Raw genomic sequence first — 20,304 nt, 5'->3', positions numbered from 1 at the left:
TAGGAGCACTATCAGGTCCTGGACCTGAGGGGCCGCCGCGTGAGCGGACTGCCGGGCACGATGGACCTCCGGTCTGACCCGACAGAGGCAAGTCTTATGTTCTTATGTTCTTATGTTCTTAAGTGTGCCTTTTTGCAGATGATACCAAGATTTGTAACAGAGTAGACACCGAAGAGGGAGTGGAAAATATGAAAGAGGATCTGCAAAAGTTAGAGGAATGGTCTAATGTCTGGCAACTAAAATTCAATGCAAAGAAATGCAGAGTAATGCATTTGGGGATTAATAATAGGAAGGAACCGTATATGCTGGGAGGAGAGAAGCTGATATGCACGGACGGGGAGAGGGACCTTGGGGTGATAGTGTCCGAAGATCTAAAGGTGAAAAAACAGTGTGACAAGGCAGTGGCTGCTGCCAGAAGGATGCTGGGCTGTATAAAGAGAGGCGTAGTCAGTAGAAGGAAGAAGGTGTTGATGCCCCTGTTCAGGTCATTGGTAAGGCCCCACTTGGAATATTGTGTTCAATTTTGGAGACCGTATCTGGCGAAGAATGTAAGAAGACTTGAGGCGGTCCAGAGGAGGGCGACGAAAATGATAGGAGGCTTGCGCCAGAAGACGTATGAGGAGAGACTGGAAGCCCTGAATATGTATACCCTAGAGGAAAGGAGAGACAGGGGAGATATGATTCAGACGTTCAAATACTTGAAGGGTATTAACGTAGAACAAAATCTTTTTCAGAGAAAGGAAAATGGTAAAACCAGAGGACATAATTTGAGGTTGAGGGGTGTTAGATTCAAGAACAATGTTAGGAAATTCTACTTTACGGAGAGGGTGGTGGATGCCTGGAATGCGCTCCCGAGAGAGGTGGTGGAGAGTAAAACTGTGACTGAGTTCAAAGAAGCGTGGGATGAACACAAAGAGTCTATAATCAAAAAATAAGATTAAATATTGAACTAAGGCCAGTACTGGGTAGACTTGAACGGTTTGTGTCTGTATATGGCCGTTTGGTGGAGGATGGGCTGGGGAGGGCTTCAATGGCTGGGAGGGTATAGATGGGCTGGAGTAAGTCTTAACAGAGATTTCGGCAGTTGGAACCCAAGCACAGTACCGGGTAAAGCTTTGGATTCTTGCCCAGAAATAGCTAAGAAGAAAAAATAAAAAAATTTAAATTGAATCAGGTTGGGCAGACTGGATGGACCATTCGGGTCTTTATCTGCCATCATCTACTATGTTACTATGTGACCATGTGGTGACCTCTTCTGAGGTCGGCGGCCACTACCACTAGACAGTTTGTGAATACACACGGAGCGAATGCTAGACCAAAGGGTAGAACTTTGTACTGATAATGTTTATTTAGGAAATCTGAGAAATCTCCGATGGGAAGGATGCATTGGGATGTGAGTGTAAGCATCCTTGAGATTAAGGGCGGCTAACCAGTTGTGTTGTCGAAGAACAGGCAGAATTCTGGGAGTGAAATCATGCGGAATTTCTCTCTCTTGAGGAAACTATTCAAATGACGAAAATCCAAAATTGGACGAAGATCTTGAGTTTTCTTGGGAATAAGAAAAAATCTTGAATAATATCCTTGGTACCGTTGTTCTTGGACTTCCTCTTTGGCATTGTTTTGGAGCAGTAGGGAAATCTCCTTTGTCAATTGTGGGATATGTTGATGCGGGACATTGGATGAGGGCGGGAGATGAGATTGAGGATGGGTTGAAAGAAAATTGAGAGAGTACCCTTGAGAAATGATCCTGAAACCCAAGAGTCTGATGTGATGTTTGACCATGCTGGGAAAAAACTGGTTAGCCGTCCCCCCACTGGTAGCGGGTCAAAAAGTAGGAGTTTGCTTAAGTAGAGGAAGTTGTGTAGTTGATGTTTGCTTATGTTCCTTTGGACTTTGTTGTTGTGAAAACACAGATACTTAGGTCCTCAGAGGAGCTGACCTGGAATATGGAATGTATCGTCTGTGAAGATAGTACTGCTGAAAAAACTGTTGATGGTATGATCCACGATAAGATGGTTGAGACACTGATTTCCAGTAAGGCTGGGAGTGGTCCGATGTGTGTGCATACAGCTCATGCACGGCTGTGGAGTCCTTGGTAAGTTGATACTGTAGCCTAAATCTTTTCTCCAAATAAACTATCACTCAGTGAGGGAGCATCCGCCAATCTGTCATGTAGATCAATCCTTAGGTCCGACACCTTGAGCCAAGCTGCATGACGTGCTGCAATAGCCACTTCAGAAACTCAAGAATTCATATCGTAGGTGTCATAATTTGTTTTTATGAGATGAAATGTAGATTCCTGCAATGCTATGTGAAGGTTTGGAATCTCCTCTGGGGTAGCCGATTCCAATTGCTGTAGGATGGTGTGCTGGAAATGCAAAATCTGTAACTGGTGAGCCATGATATTTGAATCAACATGGACCCTTGCTACACATTTCGTCCAATTGAATCCAGGAAGCGATGCTCTTTTCCAGGAGGAGTATGGAATTGGGTTTTTGAGATTTTTGATTTATGACTGGTAGATTCCGAAACCACTGAGTGACACGGGAGTTGCTAAAGATCATACCCAGGTGCTTGTTGGACCCTATATTTTAGCTCAAGACGTCTGGACGCTGTGGACATTGAGTGTGGTTTTTGCCAGTTAGCTAGCTGTAAATCCTGAAGCACTTGATGAACTGGTAGAGTAATCAGACCTTTGGATGGGATCTGGCAAGATTAAAGAATTGCTTTAAAATCTTTGTTATTAGGAGGAGTGATAGCCTGGCTAAGACTGAGCAGAGTAGACACTTTCTGAAGAAATTTCAAATAAGAGCATTTTTCCTGTTGAACTGTGACTGAATAGGGAGGTCCTCAGATAGAGGAGGAGACTCTGGTGCCTCATACCAATTTTCAATAGGTGACATCCGATGATGTGGTGAATGGCAAAACCGAAGTTCTTGAAGACCAGGCCATGTCTGTGGTCGTGGTCATAAAGTCAATGCTGAGTGTAGGTGGCACAGGTTGCTGTTCCACACAATCAGAACAGTGAGATATTAATTCTGATGGTGCCATAGAGGGAGAAGGCTGAGAGAAAACAGAAGCACTATCCCTCATAAAAGTTTGGAACAGATTGAAAAACTCTGTCATAGAAGTCATAGAACTCATTTGCTGTGGGGGATCAGGAGCTAATTGAGGCATAGAAGAACATTTCCGAGGTGGAGGATTTTCCACCTCTAAAGGAGGAGACACTACCCTTTTTGAAGATTATTTGAAATTTTAGGTAAATTGGTACCTGCAGTATCCAACGCTGTCTGAAATGAGGACTGCGAGGCAGTACCAGTGCCCGTAGGAGGCCTCTCCTGTGACTGCTGAAACATCGAAGCAGCCACGGGCTTCTTGTGATGGTCTCGCATTGCTTTCAACAGAGCCAGCGGGGGGAGGTATTTGGCATGCTCCCAAAGCCGGTTTAGGTCTCTTCCCGTTGGCCGCTTGTGCCATTTGACTTTTGTTTGACAGCAACTGCAGCAGCATCGTCGGGCTTTCCTTCCCTGGCCTTGAGGGGGAGGGGCCATGGATGGTGTATTGGCGGCCAGCAAGCTCTCTGCCGCTGAAACTTGCTGTACTGACATCGGGGCTATCTATTACATAAGAACATAAGCAATGCCTCTGCTGGGTCAGACCTGAAGTCCATCGTGCCCAGCAGTCCGCTCACGCGGCAGCCCAACAGGTCCAGGACCTGTGCAGTAATCCTCTATCTATACCACTCTATCCCCTTTCCAGCAGGAAATTTTCCAATCCTTTCTTGAACCCCAGTACTGTACTCTGCCCTATTACGCAATCTGGAAGCGCTTTCTAGGTGTCCACCACACGTTGGGTAAAGAAGAACTTCCTAGCATTCGTTTTGAATCTGTCCCCTTTCAACTTTTCTGAATGCCCTCTTGTTCTTTTATTTTTCGAAAGTTTGAAGAATCTGTCCCTCTCTACTCTCTCTATGCCCTTCATGATCTTCTAAGTCTCTATCATATCCCCTCTAAGTCTTCTCTTCTCCAGGGAAAAGAGTCCCAGTTTTCCCAATCTCTCAGCATATGAAAGGTTTTCCATCCCTTTTATCAGACGTGTCGCTCTCCTCTGAACCCTCTCAAGTTTCGCCATATCCATCTTAAGGCACAGCGACCAATATTGGATGCAGTACTCCTGATGCGGATGCACCATTGCCCGATACAACGGCAGGATAACTTCTTTCGTTCTGGTTGTAATACCCTACTTGATTATGCCTAGCATTCTGTTTGCCTTCTTAGCGGCCGCTGCACACTGTGCCGTCGGCTTCATTGTCATGTCCACCATTACCCCCAAGTCCCTTTCTTGGGTACTCTCATTCAATAACATCCCTCCCATCGTAAAGCTGTACCTTGTGTTTCTGTTTCCCATATGTAATACTTCACATTTCTCAACGTTGAACTTCATCTGCCATCTCGTCGCTCATTTCCCTAGTTTGTTCAAGTCCCTTTGCAATTCTTCACAGTCCTCTTTAGTCCGAGCTCCACTAAATAGTTTGGTGTCGTTCGCAAATTTTATTATCTCACACTTCCCTGTTTCTAGATCATTTATGAATATATTAAATAGCAGCGGCCCCAGCACCGAGGCCTGCGGGACCCCACTCGGGACCCTCCTCCAGTCCGAGTAGTGGACCTTCACTCCTACCCTCTGTTTCCTACCCACCAACCAGTTTCTGATCCATCTATGTACGTCTCCTTCCACCCCATGGTTCTTCAGTTTCCATAATGAGTGTCTTCACGGTCCTAATGACCGCTAAATTTGAAAACTGCCGGAGCTCTGCTGAGAACCTTGAAGTGACAGGAGCATAAAACAAAAAATAAACAATCTTGTAAACCTGGCGGTTTTCTTCTTTTTTTGTATTGAAATCGGTGTTTCGAGTTTTGTTGTTTTTTTTTTTTTAATCTAGTCACTTTTGATTTAAGATAAATAGAATTGTAAGTTTAAGAGAGGTGAGAGCCACAACCTGCATGACCAATGGTCAAAGAAAAAAACTGACAGCTGGAACGCAGAATCCTAGAGATAAGGTAATCCGCACATGCTCAGTAGAAAAAAAAAAAATAAAAGATTCTACTGATTCTAGGGGAAAACTTCCGCAATGCAGGCTTAGTCAAAGGACTTCACCACCAGCAAGTGTGGCTGCATAACCCCTGCTTGGCTCTGGAGAAAAGCCTCTGAAGTTTTGAGGTTTCCTACAGACCCTGGCGGGTGGAGGGAAATAACCCACTGGCCCCGGAATAAAGTCGGATTGTACAAGAATTCCCTATTGTTTCACTGATTAAGTAAAGATTTATAGGATGTAGTAATTCCCTATTGTTTCACTGGTTATCGATAAAGATTCAGAGCAGTTGGATCATAAGGAAAGGTTTATAGGATGTCGTAATTAGCAGTTAAAAACCTTCGCTGTGTGTGTTTCTGTCTGTAATTTGTGTATCTATGCATTTATTCTGTGTCTCATCCAAATTTGCTAAGTGTTGAACATGTCTAGCATCGCTATACGTATACTTACACTTCTCCCTCCGAATCCGCAGTTTCATCATCAGCGTTTTCGGTTATTTGCAAATTTTTTTTGATCCGTTTTCATTTTTCAGGCTATTTTTGAGCCCTCTTACATAGAAACATAGAAGATGACGGCAGAAAAGGGCTACAGCCCATCAAGTTTGCCCACTCTGCTTACCCACCCCCTGTCTATGCCCTAATGACCCAATTTCCTTATCTTGACCCTCGTAGGGATCCCACATGGGTATCCCATTTATTCTTAAAGTCTGGCACGCTGTCTGCCTCGATCACCTGCACTGGAAGCTTGTTTCAATGATCAACCACTCTCTCTGTGAAGAAATACTTTCTGGTGTCGCCATGAAATTTTCCGCCCCTGAGTTTGAGCGGGTGCCCTCTTGTGGCCGAGGGTCCCTTGAGAAAGAAAATATCATCTTCCACTTCGACACGTCCCGTGAGGTACTTAAATGTTTCGATCATGTCTCCCCTCTCCCTACGTTCCTCGAGAGTGTAGAGCTGCAATTTGTTCAGTCTCTCTTCGTACGAGAGACCCTTGAGCCCCGAGATCATCCTGGTGTCCGTCCGTTGAACCGATTCAATTCTGCGTACATCTTTACTGTAATGTGGCCTCCAGAATTGCACACAGTACTCCAGATGAGGTTTCACCATGGCCCTGTACAACGGCATTATGACTTCAGGCTTTCGGCTGACGAAACTTCTATTGATACAACCCAATATCTGCCTTGCCTTAGATGACGCCTTCTCCACTTGATTGGCAGTTTTCATGTTTGCACTGATGATTACTCCTAAATCTCGTTCTGCTGAAGTCCTAGTTAAAGTTTCTCCGTTCAAGAAGTACGTCCTGCATGGATTGCCGCTTCCGAGGTGCATGACCTTACATTTCTTAGCATTGAAGCCTAGCTGCCAGGTTGAGGACCAACTTTCCAATGTAAGCAGGTCCTGCGCCATATAATTCTGTAAACTGCATTCACTTACTATATTACATAGTTTGGCGTCATCGGCGAATAGTGTTATTTTACCTTGAAGCCCTTGAGTCAGATCCCCTATGAATATGTTGAAAAGGAGTGGACCCAGGACCGAGCCCTGCGGCACTCCACTGGTCACCTCCGATGTTTTAGAGAGGGTACAATTAACCACCACCCTCTGAAGTCTGCCACTCAGCCAATCAGCTTCTTTGACTGGGTTACAAGGAAACTGGATATGGGGAAGTCTCTAGACGTCGTGTACTTGGACTTCAGCAAAGCTTTTGATAGCGTCCCGCACCGCAGATTGTTGAGCAAGATGACTTCGATGGGATTGGGAGTGATATTGACGACATGGGTCAATGACTGCTTAAGCGGTAGAATCCAGAGGGTGGTGGTTAACGGTACCCCCTCCAATACATCGGAGGTGACCAGTGGAGTGCCACATGGATCGGTCTTGGGACCGATCCTTTTCAACATATACATAAGAGACCTGACTCAAGGGCTTCAAGGTAAAATAACACTATTCGCCGATGACGCCAAACTATGCAACATAGTAGATAACAGCACCTTACCCGACAGTATGGAGCAGGACCTGCTCTTATTGGAACATTGGTCCTCGACTTGGCAGCTGGGCTTTAATGCCAAAAAATGTAAGGTCATGCACCTAGGCAGCAAAAACCCATGCAGAACTTACACTCTGAATGGTGAGACCTTAGCTAGGACTGGGGCAGAACGTGATTTGGGAGTAATCATTAGTGAAGACATGAAAACTGCCAAGCAGGTGGAGAAAGCTGCATCCAAGGCTAGACAAATGGTGGGATGCATCCGAAGAGGTTTCGTCAGCCGGAGGCCCGAAGTTATAATGCCCCTGTACAGAACCATGGTGAGACCTCATCTTGAATATTGTGTTCAATTCTGGAGACCACATTATCAAAAAGATGTGCGGAGAATCGAGTCGGTTCAGCGAATGACTACCAGGATGGTCTCGGGACTCAAGAACCTCCCATATGAGGAAAGACTGAATAGACTACAACTATACTCGCTCGAGGAACGTAGAGAGAGGGGGGACATGATTGAGACTTTTAAATATATCACGGGCCGCATCGAGGTGGAAGACGATATATTCTTTCTTAAAGGACCTTCAACCACAAGAGGTCATCCGCTGAAAATCAAAGGTGGGCAATTTCATGGCGACGCCAGGAAGTATTTCTTCACCGAAAGGGTGGTCGATCATTGGAATGAACTTCCATTGCAGGTGATTAACGCCAGCAACGTGCTCGATTTCAAAAAGAAATGGGATATGTATGTGGGATCTCTAGCCGGGTGAAGTCTGGGGGTGGGTCATTAAGGTGGGCAGACTTGATGGGCTACAGCCCTTTTCTGCCGTCATATTCTATGTTTCTATGTTTCTATGTAATCATTGACCCATGCAGTTAGTGTCTCTCCTAACCCCATCGATTCCATCTTGCTTAGCAGCCTGCGGTGTGGGACACTGTCAAAAGCTTTACTGAAGTCCAGGTACACGACGTCCAAAGACTCTCCCAAGTCCAACTTTCTTGTTACCCAGTCAAAGAAACTGATGAGATTGGATTGGCAGGACCTACCCTTGGTGAATCCATGCTGACTGGATCCCGAAGATTCCCTTCATTCAAGATCGTGTCCAATTTGCTTTTAATTAGTGTTTCCATGAGTTTGCACACTATTGATGTGAGACTCACCGGTCTATAATTCGCAGCCTCTGCCCTGCAACCCTTTTTATGCAAAGGAACGACATTAGCTAATTTCCAATCCAGGGGAACTTTCCCCTTACTTAGGGAGAGATTGAATAGCTCAGCCAACGGTTTCGCCAGGACATCGCTCAATTCTCTGAGCACTCTTGGGTGCAAATTGTCTGGTCCCATGGCTTTGTTCACCTTGAGTCTTGCCAGTTCACTGTAAACTTCACCTGATGTGAACTCAAAATTCTGAAATGGGTCTTCTGTGCTTTGTGTTGCCTTCAACTGCGGACCGTGTCCCGGTGCCTCATAGGTGAAGACCCCTCTTAAGCATTACCTGGTGGTCTAGCAGGTTTTCGGGGCAGGAGTGATCTTCCTATGCTCCTGTCCCTTGTAGATCACTCATAGGAAATGTTTGCCATGAGCTCCTGTAGTCTCTCGAGACTACAATGGGAGCTCATGGCAGACATTTCCTATGAGTGATCTGAACAGGACAGGAGCATAGGAAGATTGCTACTTCCCCGAAAACCTGCCACACCATCAGGCAAGGCTTAAGGGATGCCGGGGGGAAGCGGGGAGTAGGTCAGAGCTGGCCCGAATATTATTCGTGATTTTTTAATATTCACGAGCCGGCTCTGCCCCTAACCCCCGTGGATACGGAGGGAGAAGTGTATATATTTATGAATGTCTCTAGTTAAACTAATTCATAAAGCAAAAAAATTTGACCACGTTACCCCTTTACTTATTAAATCGCACTGGCTCCCTATATCTCACCGAATCACTTTCAAAATTATATTTCTAGTATACAAAACATTGATCTTTAATGAACCCCAATTTATATAAAAAATGATTGTCCCATATAATTCTTCTCGCTCTCTAAGATCTTCGTCATCACAACTGCTTTCAGTCCCCTCATTGAGAATTATAGGCACAAGACGTAATGATATGTTCTCCGTGAAGGCCCCCACACTGTGGAACTCTCTTCCAAATTTTATTAAAATTGAAAAAGACCTCGTCTCTTTTAAGAAAATTTTAAAAACATATTTATTTCAAGATGCATTTGATTCATGAAACATAATATCCTAGGTTCTCTCATTATTTTTTTTTTTTTTCTCTTCTTTCTTCTCGCCCCATTATTACCTAATGTGTTCTCCTTTTGATGTAAAATTTTAACAAATAACGAAATTGTAACTTTCCCCTTCCTTCCCACTATCTCCCGTTTGTCCAATTTGTTTTGTCTATTGTCTACCCTATTTAAACTAAATGTATTACCACATTCTGATGGTTTTTTTAAATTGTACATCGCTTAGGTATTGTTATAAGCGATTCATCAAATGAAAATTAAACTTGAAACTTGAAACTAGTATTTAGCATTATTGTATGCCTGAATTTTATTTTTCTATGAAATGTTAAAATTCTCAATAAAAGCATTATTTGCATCATGTACTCTGGCATGTATTAAGCAAGTAAGCAAGCAGAAAATTTGTTCCCTGGCTTTGTAATTCAGTGCTGTCCCCTAGACACATGAGAGCAATATAACTCAAGATTACTTATAATTAGTTTATAGCACTAATTACTACCCCTACAAACCCAGGTCCCATGTACATAGCTAGATCCCAAGTAATAAAACAGATTTTATGCTGCTTATCCCAGGAATAAGCAGTGGATTTCCTCAAGCCATCTTAATAATGGCCTTCTAAGAAATTATCCAAACCTTTTTTTAAACCCTGCCTAGCTAACTGATTTCACCATATTCTCCGGCAACTACCGTATTTTCACGTAGATAACGCGCACCCGTGTAAAATGCGCACACGGGTATAGCGCGCGGGAAACCAAAAATATGTTTTAAAAATTTTGTATACCGCGCACACCCGTATACCACGCATGCTGCCCCGACTCTCCCGTCGCCGCCCGACTCTCTTCTGGCCACCCCGACTCTCCTTTCACCCGCCCCCCTTGAAGTCCTGTCCCCACCCTGAAAGCCTGATGCCCCCCCCGATGTCCGATTCAGCCCCCCCGCAGGACCGCACGCACCCCCACCCTGAAGGACCGCTCGCACGCACCCGCACCTGCACCCCCACCCCCACGGACCGCTCGCATGCACTCCCACCCGCACCCCCACCCAGAAGGACCGCACGCGTCCCCACCCTGAAGGACCGCTCGCACCCCCACAGCTTCTCGACCCCCCCATCATGTAGACGCTCCTACCGGTGTCCTGCTGCTTCCTCTTGGCGGTCCCGGCCCTTCTGTGAGCCCTGCGCCTGCGCTGCTTCCTCTTCCGGCGGTCCCGCCCTTTCTCTAACGTCAGAGAAAGGGCGGGACCACCGGAAGAGGAAGCAGCGCAGGCGCAGGGCTCACAGAAGGGCCAGGACCGCCAAGAGGAAGCAGCAGGACACCGGTAGGAGCGTCTACATGATGGGGGGGGTCGGGAGGCTGTGGAGGTGCGAGCGGTCCTTCAGGGTGGGGGTGCGGGTGGGAGTGTGTGCGAGTGGTCCTTCGGGGTGGGGGGGTGGGTGCGTGCGAGCGGTCCTTCGGGGTGGGGGTGCGAGCGGTCCTGCGGGGGGGGGGGGGTGAATCGGACGTCGGGGGGGGGGGGAGGAACTATGTAAAAAAAAAAATTGGTACAACGCGCTCACGCGTATAACGCGCAAGGTTATGCACGGTTTGTAAAATCGTGTATAACGCGCGCATTATATGCATGAAAATACGGTAATTCCAGAGTTTAATTACAGTTTAAAATATAGGAATATTTAAGGATCCCATCATCTAAAAATCTGATTGGCTGCTGAGAATCCTTTCATTTGACTGGACTACCATATTTCTCCATGTATAGGCCGCAGGAAATGCCGATGTAGGTTTAAAAACTCTTAGATAAGCCACCCCATGTTACTAGCCGTGGCTTATCTAAGAGTTTTAAAACCTACATTGGCCTATACATCATCCCCCCCCTTAAATACCTCCCTCCTCCAAACACACTAGCTGCCTCCTCCAAACATGCTGTGTAGAGCAGGAGCGATGTTTACAATCTCAAGCCTCGCCCCACCCTGATTGGCTGCCATCAGTTCTCACGATGGCAGCCAATCAGGAAGGGCGTGGGGTGAGGCTAGAGATCGCAAACACTGCCCCTGCCCTGCACAGCGTGTTTGGAAGAGGCAGGTGCGGACGTCCAGGAGGTATTTACCAGTGAGGGTGGTATTTAAGGAGGGGAAGATGTATAGGCCACCCCATTTAAGCAAGCCATGCCCACAAGGCCGATTTGCAAAATCGATGTATAGGCCACGGCCTATACATGGGGAAATACGGTAAGTATTTCCTCATATCAAAAGATTAGGTTCTTACCTTTACTAATCTTCTTTCCTGTAAATCCATACTTTATTCCGGGACCAGTGGGTTATTTCCGTCTACCCACCAGGACTTTGTAGGACGCTTCAAATTTCAGACTTAAACCCCTCTCCCTTTTACCTCATCACTGGCTCTATACCTCAGTCCGTCTAAAAACAGTTAGGAACATCTGTAGAGAATAATAACAAGAGAGAGGGGAACGGAAAATCTCCCTGACAAGTAAATCAATTCTGCTCATATCAACAAATGCAAAAGAGCAACAATGAAGAATGAGAAAACAGGTTAAGAAACATTAGAAACCTGAACGACAAAAATAGTGCTATAAGAAGACACAGCTTGCGCTGTCAGAAGAGGGTGCCTGAAACAGGGACCACCCCCAAACTAAATGCTAAACCCATTCTGATGACACTCTTATAAAAGGCCAGTCAGAAAAGAGAAATCCAGCTTACTAGTATTTATAAAGACAGACGATCAGCGAATCAGCAAGGCATAGGGTGGGTTCCCAGAATAAAGTGTGGATTTACAGGAAAGCAGATTAGCAAAGGTAAGAACCAAACTTTTTGTTCTTGCACAATCCCACTTTATTCCAAGATCAGTGGGAAATAACAGAGCAGTCCCGAAAAATCAGGGTGGGACTGATGACCCTGCTGCCAAAACAGAGGCACAATAAGCACAATACTGCTTGGCCGCCACATCGATCCTGTAAAACTTGGTGAACATATGCAAAGAGGACCAGGTAGCGGCTCTGCAAATCTCATCCAGAAAATAGTTGATGATTGTCCAAGAGGACAAAACACTTCTGGTACAATGAGCCACACTGCAAGGGGGGCTTCTTTCCAGCCACCATATAATAACAACTTTATTTTTGTATACCGCCATACCCAGGGAGTTCTAGGCGGTTCACATCAATTAAACAAAACTTATTAAGAAATTACTATAAACTATATTTACAAGTAATGAAGATATTGGAACAAAAATTAACAAGAAATTACAATTGATCATAGTTACAATTGATCATAATGAGTAGGTCCTTGGAGTTAGTGAGATGGGGGAGATCAAAAAGAGGGGGGAAGGGGACCGGGAGAGTTGGGTCGTTTGAGGGGGGGGGGGGAGAGGGAAATGGAAGAGAGGGGATTAGGGATATTGAGCGTGGAATAAATGAGTTTTGAGTATTTTTCGGAAATCAAGGTAGGTGTGGGCCTTGAGCAGAATTTGGGCTAGCCAAGGGTTCTGTTTGGCTGCCTGGAAGGCGAAGGTTTTGTCGAAGAACCTTTTGAGGTGGCATAGTTTTAGGGAGGGGAAGGCGAAAAGATTGATTCTGTGGGAGTTCTTTTTGTTGCAGTTCAGGTTGAAATGAGGGGTGAGGTAGCTCGGAGATAGCCCAAAGACAGTTTTGTAGCAGAAGCACGCGAACTTGAATAGGATTCTAGATTCAAGGGGTAGCCAATGTAGTTTGTGGTAAAAAGGGGTGATGTGTTCCCATTTGTTTAAGCCAAATATAAGGCGAACGGCGGTGTTCTGGATAAGTTTCAGTCTCCTGATGGTTTTCTTCGTAGAGGCCAGATAAATGATGTTGCAGTAGTCTAGGATGCTGAGAATGGAGGATTGTGTCAACAGGCGGAATGAGGTGTCGTCGAAGTATTTTTTTATGGTGCGTAGTTTCCAAAGAACTGAAATGCATTTCCTGACCGTAATATCAGTATGTTTTTCCAGGGATAGATGTTTGTCTAGGGTGACTCCCAATACTTTTAAGGTTTGTTCGAGGGGGAAGGACATACCTTTCACTTGGATTGTGGTGTCTTTGATTTTGTCGTTGGGGGTAGCTAGGAAGAATTTGGTTTTGTCAGGATTTAATTTTAGTCTGTGGGATAGCATCCAGAGTTCTATCTGAGTAAGTGAGCTTGAAAGAGAAGTGAGCAACTCTGGAGTGAAGCTGGTTAGTGGGATGACTATTGTAATGTCATCTGCGTAGATGAAGAATTTGAGCTTGAGGTTTTGCAGGAGGTTTCCCAGGGAGGCGAGGTAGATGTTAAACAGGGTGGGGGAGAGGGGGGAGCCCTGTGGGACCCCCACAGGCATTGTCCCAGCTATATGAGAGGGAGTCATTCTTGAATACCCTGTATGATCTATTTTTTAGAAATCCGCGGAACCAATTGAGGACTTGGCCAGAGATGCCGATGTAGGCAAGGCAGTCTAGGAGGATGGAGTGGTCGACGAGGTCGAATGCACTGCTAAGATCAAGTTGTACTATCAAGCCATGGAAACAGCCATATGGATCCACCTGGAAATGGTGGCCATAGAAGCAGGCCTACCTTTATGGGCAGGACACCCCAGAACAAACAGGTGGTCATAGAGGCAAAACTAATTGGTGACCTCAAATACCACAACAAGATTCTGCACATGTCCAAGGACCGCAACACCTGGTCCTGCTCCCTCAAATCAGAAGAAGCAAAAGCAGGAAGCCGGACTTCCTGATTCACATGGAAAGCAGAAACCACATTCAGAAGAAAAGAAGAAGCAGTGCATAGCATCATACCAGAATCCATAATACACAGAAAAGGATCCCAGCAAGAGAGCCTGAGACTCCGAAACCCTAAGAGCTGAAATAATAGCCACCAGGAAGACTGTCTTGATCGTGAGATCCATTAGAGTCGCCTGCTCCATAGGTTCATATGGCAGACAAGCTAGAGAGTGTATAACCAAATTAAAATTCCAGGTTGGACAGGAAAGGTGCAAAGAGGCCTAAGCCTCAGAGCACCCTGAAGACAAGAAGCCACTCGGAGGAGGGCCCATACACAAAAGACGTGCAATCTACACCTAGAGAGAAGCTACCACTAGGCCCTTCTTCAAGCCATCCTGCAGAAACTCCAGAACCCGAGGGATTGATATAAGAGACGGGTTCACCTGCCTGGTAATATCTCCAAGTCTTTGCACAGACTGCCACTGTGGACTTTTCCTTTTGCTATGAAGCAACGTGGCAATCACAGCCAAAGAATAGCCCTGGCTACTTAGGGCCGCACGTTCAAGAGTCATGCCGTAAGATGAAAGTGGTATGGATCCTGCATCGCAACTGGACCCTGAGTGAGCAAGCGAGGGTGACACGGTAGTTGGAGCCCCCGATCCTGCTGAAGCCGAACCAAGTCAACATACCACAGCCTCCTTGGCTCATTGGGTGTAACTAGGATCACTGGACCCCCGTGGACCACTACCTGCCTCAACAGAAGCTCCATCATGGGCCACGGAGGGAAGACATAAAGGAGACCTTTCTGTGGCTAGGGATGAACCAGAGCATCCAGGCCTTTGCTGCTGTCCTCGCGGTGGTGACGGAAGGAACAATTCGCCTTCTTGTTGGCCACAGTCGCCATGAGATCAAACGTGGAACACCCCCACTGATCTACTATTTGCGTTCCAAGGGTACCCACTGGCCCTGAACAGGGACGGCCATAAACACCACACCCCAGCCATTGAGACTCGCATCTTTACAAAGAATCACTCAATCTGAGATCCGGAGGGGAAGGCCCCTGGAAAGCAAGAGGGATCACAGCCACCATGCAAGAATGTTCCTCGCCACAGTCATCCAGGGCAGGAATGCATGCAATGGCTTCCGCTGGGGATTCCAGCATAAAAGTAGAACATCTTGCAGCGGACGCAAACGGGCTCTGACCCAAGGGACCACATCAATCATTGCCAAGATGGTCCCCAGAAAGTGAAGGTACTGCCATGCCGTCAGAACCGGAGTGGTCAGTAGGTCCCTGATAACCTGTCGAAGCTTCTCCTGATGGGAGACAGGCAGGAACACTTTGCTCTGTCCCGTATGAAACCAAACACCCAGGTATTCCAGATCCTGTGTCAGCTCGAGGTGACTCTTCCTGAAATTGATCAACCAGCCTAGGCGCTGCAGCAACTGTACCACCTGAACAGCCTGACGCCCCTCGGACAGCGAGGGAGCCCTGATCAACCAGTCGTCCAGATACGAATGAACCAAGACATCCAGGGTGCGAAGATGGGCTGTCATCACCACCATAACTTTGGTGAAGGTCCTAGGTGCTGTTGTCAGCCGAAAGGATATTGCCACAAACTATAAATGTTGACCCAAAACATGAAACTGGAGATTCTTCCGGTGTTCTGGGAAAATAGGAATATGGATATACTCCTCAGTCAGATCTAGGGAAGCTAGGAACTCTCCAGGCACCACTGATGCTGTTACTGAGTGTACCGTCTCCATGCAGAAGAGAGACACTTTCAGCGCTGCATTGACTGCTTGATCTATAATTTGAAGTAGTATGATGATATTACGCCTTACTATAGTCAATTGCATTGGCTACTGATTGAAGCGCAGATTAAGTTCAAGTTTGGATGTTTCTATTTTAAGGTATTGGCAGGCTTAATCCCAGAATATCTCTTGGGATCATTTACTTTCAATAACACCAAACATTCTAGGAAATCACACACACTAATCTCTTCCATCTGCTAAGGGTTGTAAATTTAAAAGATTCCAACAACATCTGCTGTCCTTTCAAGCAGCACTATGGGATAAGGATTTGAATTTAATTACCATATTTGCCGGCATATAGGACACACTTTTTTCCTTTCAAAATACGCTTACAATACAAGGTGTATCCTTATGCACCGATAATTTCAGTCAACTTCTGGTTTATATTAATATACCATACTTAATGCAGTCCTCTGCTGGGCTACCAGGCTCTGCACCCTGTTCGTCCTACTCCTCTGCCGTGGAATCCCTGGTGGTCCAAAGGTGAATCGAGAAGGAGCGAGCTTTCCGCACTCCTGCCCCGCTGCTAACCCGGTCGGTCACTTCAATGGCTGCCCCAAGTTCTGGCTTCTTCAGCCGCAGAGCAGTACCAAGCAGGGGCACGCTTTGGAGCTGCTGCTCGGCGCTGAGCGGTTTCCTGAATGGCTCCCGTAAACTCAATTCACAGGAGCCATTCAGGAAGCCACTCAGCAGCGCCAAAGCGTGCCCCTGCTCGGTACCGTTCAGCGGCTGAAGCAGCCAGAACTCAGGGCAGTCACAGCAGCAACCAAACGGGTTAGCAGTGGGGCAGGAGTACAGAAAGCTCACTCCTGCCTGCAGCACTTCTGGACCACAAGGGATTTCAGTGGCAGAGGCGGTAGGGCAGACAGGGCAGGGAGGGGGAACAGGGTGGAAAGCCTGGGATGGAAGTGGGCTGTGAGCAGTGCTTGACAGGGGAGGGGGCTGGGTGCAGAGCCTGACAGGGGAGGGTTCACTGTACACATGTCAGTATTTTTTTTTCTTAAAAATATATAAAAAGGGGGTGCATCTTATACTTCAGCAAATACGGTATGTCGACTGACTCTTATCTACAGTTTCGACGTGCTTTAAAAACGTATCTTTTTACTGAATACTTTGGAAATTAGGCATGCTCTGCTTCTCTTCTCATCTTTTGTACTCATAACCTTTTGAAAACCGCATAGAACTTAGTAGTAATTGTGGTATAAAAGAGTTTATGTTGAGGTCCAGAATCGATCTCCAATTGTCAGAGCCTTTTTTTGGAATGATAAAAGTATAATGAGCAGCTACCAGAGCCCAAGTCTCGCTCTGGAATGGGTTCTATGGCCGCAATATCCAGAAGTCTGTGGACTGTGGCCTGCACCCTAACCACCTTCTCGGGTTGGCCCGCAGGTGAATCCAGAAAATACTTGGGCAGAGAAACTCCAGTTTGTAGCCATCCTGGAGAACCTCCAAAACACAGCGGTTGGAGGTAATTACCTGCCATTCTGCCAAAAAGGCTGATAATCTCCCCCCTTTGTGTGGAGGGGGAGACCCTAGCATAGCGTCAGAACAGTTTTTTTGCTGGAGCTGCAAGATGACTCCCAGTGGACTGCTGATAGCGAGACCCATATAAGCGCAGTCTGGCAGACAAAGAGGACCGTTGTCCCATAAAAGAGCCCAAGTACGGATGAAAGTGCCTGAAGGGAAGAAAATTAGAATGCCCCAAACTCCTGGATGGGTGGGATCTATTTACAGGCAGCAACTTGGGTTTGCGATCCTGCACACTGGCCATAAAGTCATACAGACCCTGTCTCTTAAAAGGGCAACTGGCTCAAGGTCACCTTAGAAGATGAATCACCAGACGACTGCTGGATCCAGAGCATTTTGCAAGCTGAAATGGGATAGGCGACAAGCTTGGCGAAAACCTTCACGATGTCATACAAGGCATCAGCCAAATAATCCATTCTAGAGATGAGAAAATCCAAGTCACGAAGTATCACAGTGTCAGGATCACGTTCCACCTTGCAATGGCATTCCCAAGCCACGAAAGAAGAGGCCGGCACTGCATTAACACCAGCAGCGGCAGAATCCAACAGATGCTTAAGGATAAAATCCACATATCAGTCCTGAACATCCTTCAGGACCACTCTCCCGTCACTGGGGAGAGATGTGCGCTTGGTGACCTGCACCACCAAGGAATTAATCTTTGGGGAAGCAAAGCACTAGTTAAAGGTATCCACCATGGGATAAAGCCATGCCATGGTGCGAGCACATTTCAAGGAGTCTCACAGATGTCTGTAAGAAACCAAATAAGGTCAGGAGGATTAGGAAAGGAGGCAGATTGTGGCCTCTGGTCACCCATGAGGGTGAACATTCTGCAGTGACAGACTTCTCAGTCTGCAGCTTCAATTCCTGGAGAGAATCAGAGATCAAAACAAAAAGGTGCGCGTGCTTGAAAAATCTGCGCACAGTGGGATCCTCCTCCAAATCAGGGGCACCGCACTGATCCGGATCCTGGAGATCCACCAAATTCGCCACATCTGCGACTGCCGCAGTATCTCACGGCAAAAGGAGAGGTAAGAAAAGAGTGTCTGGTGCAACAGCGAGTACAACCAACTTGCCTGCTGGCACCCCAAAAGGGAGGCAAGAGAAAAGACAACTTTCCAAACAAACCCCTGTGGAGTTTACAAACCTCCCTGTCATAAGGAATGCTCTAAACACATATAACTCACAATCAGCTAGGTTTGTTTTAAGACAGCTGATTGCGAGTTATATGTGTTTAGCGCATTCCTTGTGACAGGGAAATTTGTAAATTCCACAGGGGTTTGTTTAGAAAGTTGATTATTTGGTTCCCCTGAGTTTGTTATTTGTAGTTTGTCAAGAGGCAAGAGAAAAGACCCTGGTCCACCAGAGCAGTGGTCCCTGTGACCAGTACAGAGGCTGGCCGAAGGCAAACAGGCAGCCTTTTTAACTAAGTATGCCTGATAAAGCATATTAACAAATTCCATGGAAAACCCATCTTCTGTGGCTGGAGCCGACCTCTGCACATCAGTTTTGGACTGTTTGGAGAATTTATGAGGTTTATCGCAACAGGTGAGCTTGCGTTTTGCCGACAAGTAGCCAGCGCACTCTCCAGGACCCCCTAACACCACTTTCGCAGGAGTTTGGGCAGAAGGTGCTAGAAGACCATCCTTGGAGGTCAAAGGCACCGAATCCAGGAAAGCCTTGCACCCCTTGTGGGCCGCAGCGCACATGGAACACTGCTGCACATCCGGCAGCCATCTACTGCAAATGAGGCATGAATCCATCCCCCACTGCCCTGGGGAGGCCATCTATGTGGTTTTCTTTCATAAACAAAGCTTGGAAGTATAAAAAATATGTTTAAATTCAAATCGGGAAAAATCCAAGATGGCAGCCATGGGTGCTGATTTTCACTAAAACCAGCCAGGGAAAACCAAGAAGAACCCTCAAAAACGGTAATTTAGGGATTTTAGAGATGGGGAGGGGTAGAGCATGCAGGGAATCCACTCAAAACTCCCTTTTTAAGACACCTCCCCCCCCAAAAAAATTTGCTGATTCAGGCTGTCAGTCTGTACTCACTGTGAGATTTGCTGAATAGAAAACACTGTAGACAGAGCTGAAACAGCTCACAGGGAGATCCTTTGCCTCAAAGAACTGGAAAACTGGATTTCAAATCTTTTGACTGCCTCATCAGCCTGACCTTCACGGCCGGGTTCCTCCGCCACCCTTGTATACTCTGCGCAGATGCCTGGTGGAGGAACGCAGTCTGGCTCTGATTCTGATCACGCCTCCATGGAACTGCTCCGCCTGCGCTCTACCCACTAGCAGAAGAACCTGAGGTGAGCAACCTCCCAAAGGGAACGGTCCCTTAGCCCTGATCTGATGTGCAGGCTGTCCAGGAGGCTTATTGACAAGCAGGGAACTCCCTAGAAGTAGACTTTTCTAAATGTCTGTGATCTCCTGCAATTAAGAATGTCCCCGCAGGGAACCTCCACAGCATGACAGCGAAAACCATGAACGCAAAAACTGAAATTATGCAAAATAAAACACGAGTAGAAAAGATAAGCTCCTACAGCCTGGCTTGTAGTAAGGAAGACTAATGTATAGAGCCAGTGATGAGGTTAGAGGGGGAGGGGTTTAAGTCTCTGAAGTTTGAGGCTTCCTACAAAGTCCTGGTGGATATATGGACATAACCCACTGGTCCCGGAATAAAGTGGGATTGTACAAGAAATTTGGAGTTGGACCTCAAGTAGACCTAGAGATGAGGCATATGTTTAGATATAAAGGGAATTTATTTTTGCCATTAAGCTGTTAGAGGTATCAGATTTTTTCAGATTAGTAATTCCTTTGTGCAAGACATGCAGTGACTTGTGTTTTTTTCGGTAAACATCTTCCTGAGGAAGTTAAGAGGGAGAAATATGGTCAATGTTGAAGTTTGACGAGTTTAAAACTTATGAGT

At 46.4% G+C, this 20,304-nt stretch overlaps 1 protein-coding gene across 4 annotated transcripts in view; it reads right to left on the bottom strand.

Annotated features, from left to right (window-relative positions):
• Positions 1-20,304, bottom strand: part of OGT (O-linked N-acetylglucosamine (GlcNAc) transferase) — a 569,231-nt gene that overhangs the window by 33,175 nt on the left and 515,752 nt on the right. The gene's annotated exons all lie outside the window — the stretch shown is intronic.

Source organism: Geotrypetes seraphini, chromosome 5, assembly GCF_902459505.1.
Source record: "Geotrypetes seraphini chromosome 5, aGeoSer1.1, whole genome shotgun sequence".
NCBI classification, from domain to species: Eukaryota; Metazoa; Chordata; class Amphibia; order Gymnophiona; family Dermophiidae; genus Geotrypetes; species Geotrypetes seraphini.
Note: the sequence above shows the minus strand (reverse complement) of the source record. Positions and strands in the feature narration are given on the sequence as shown.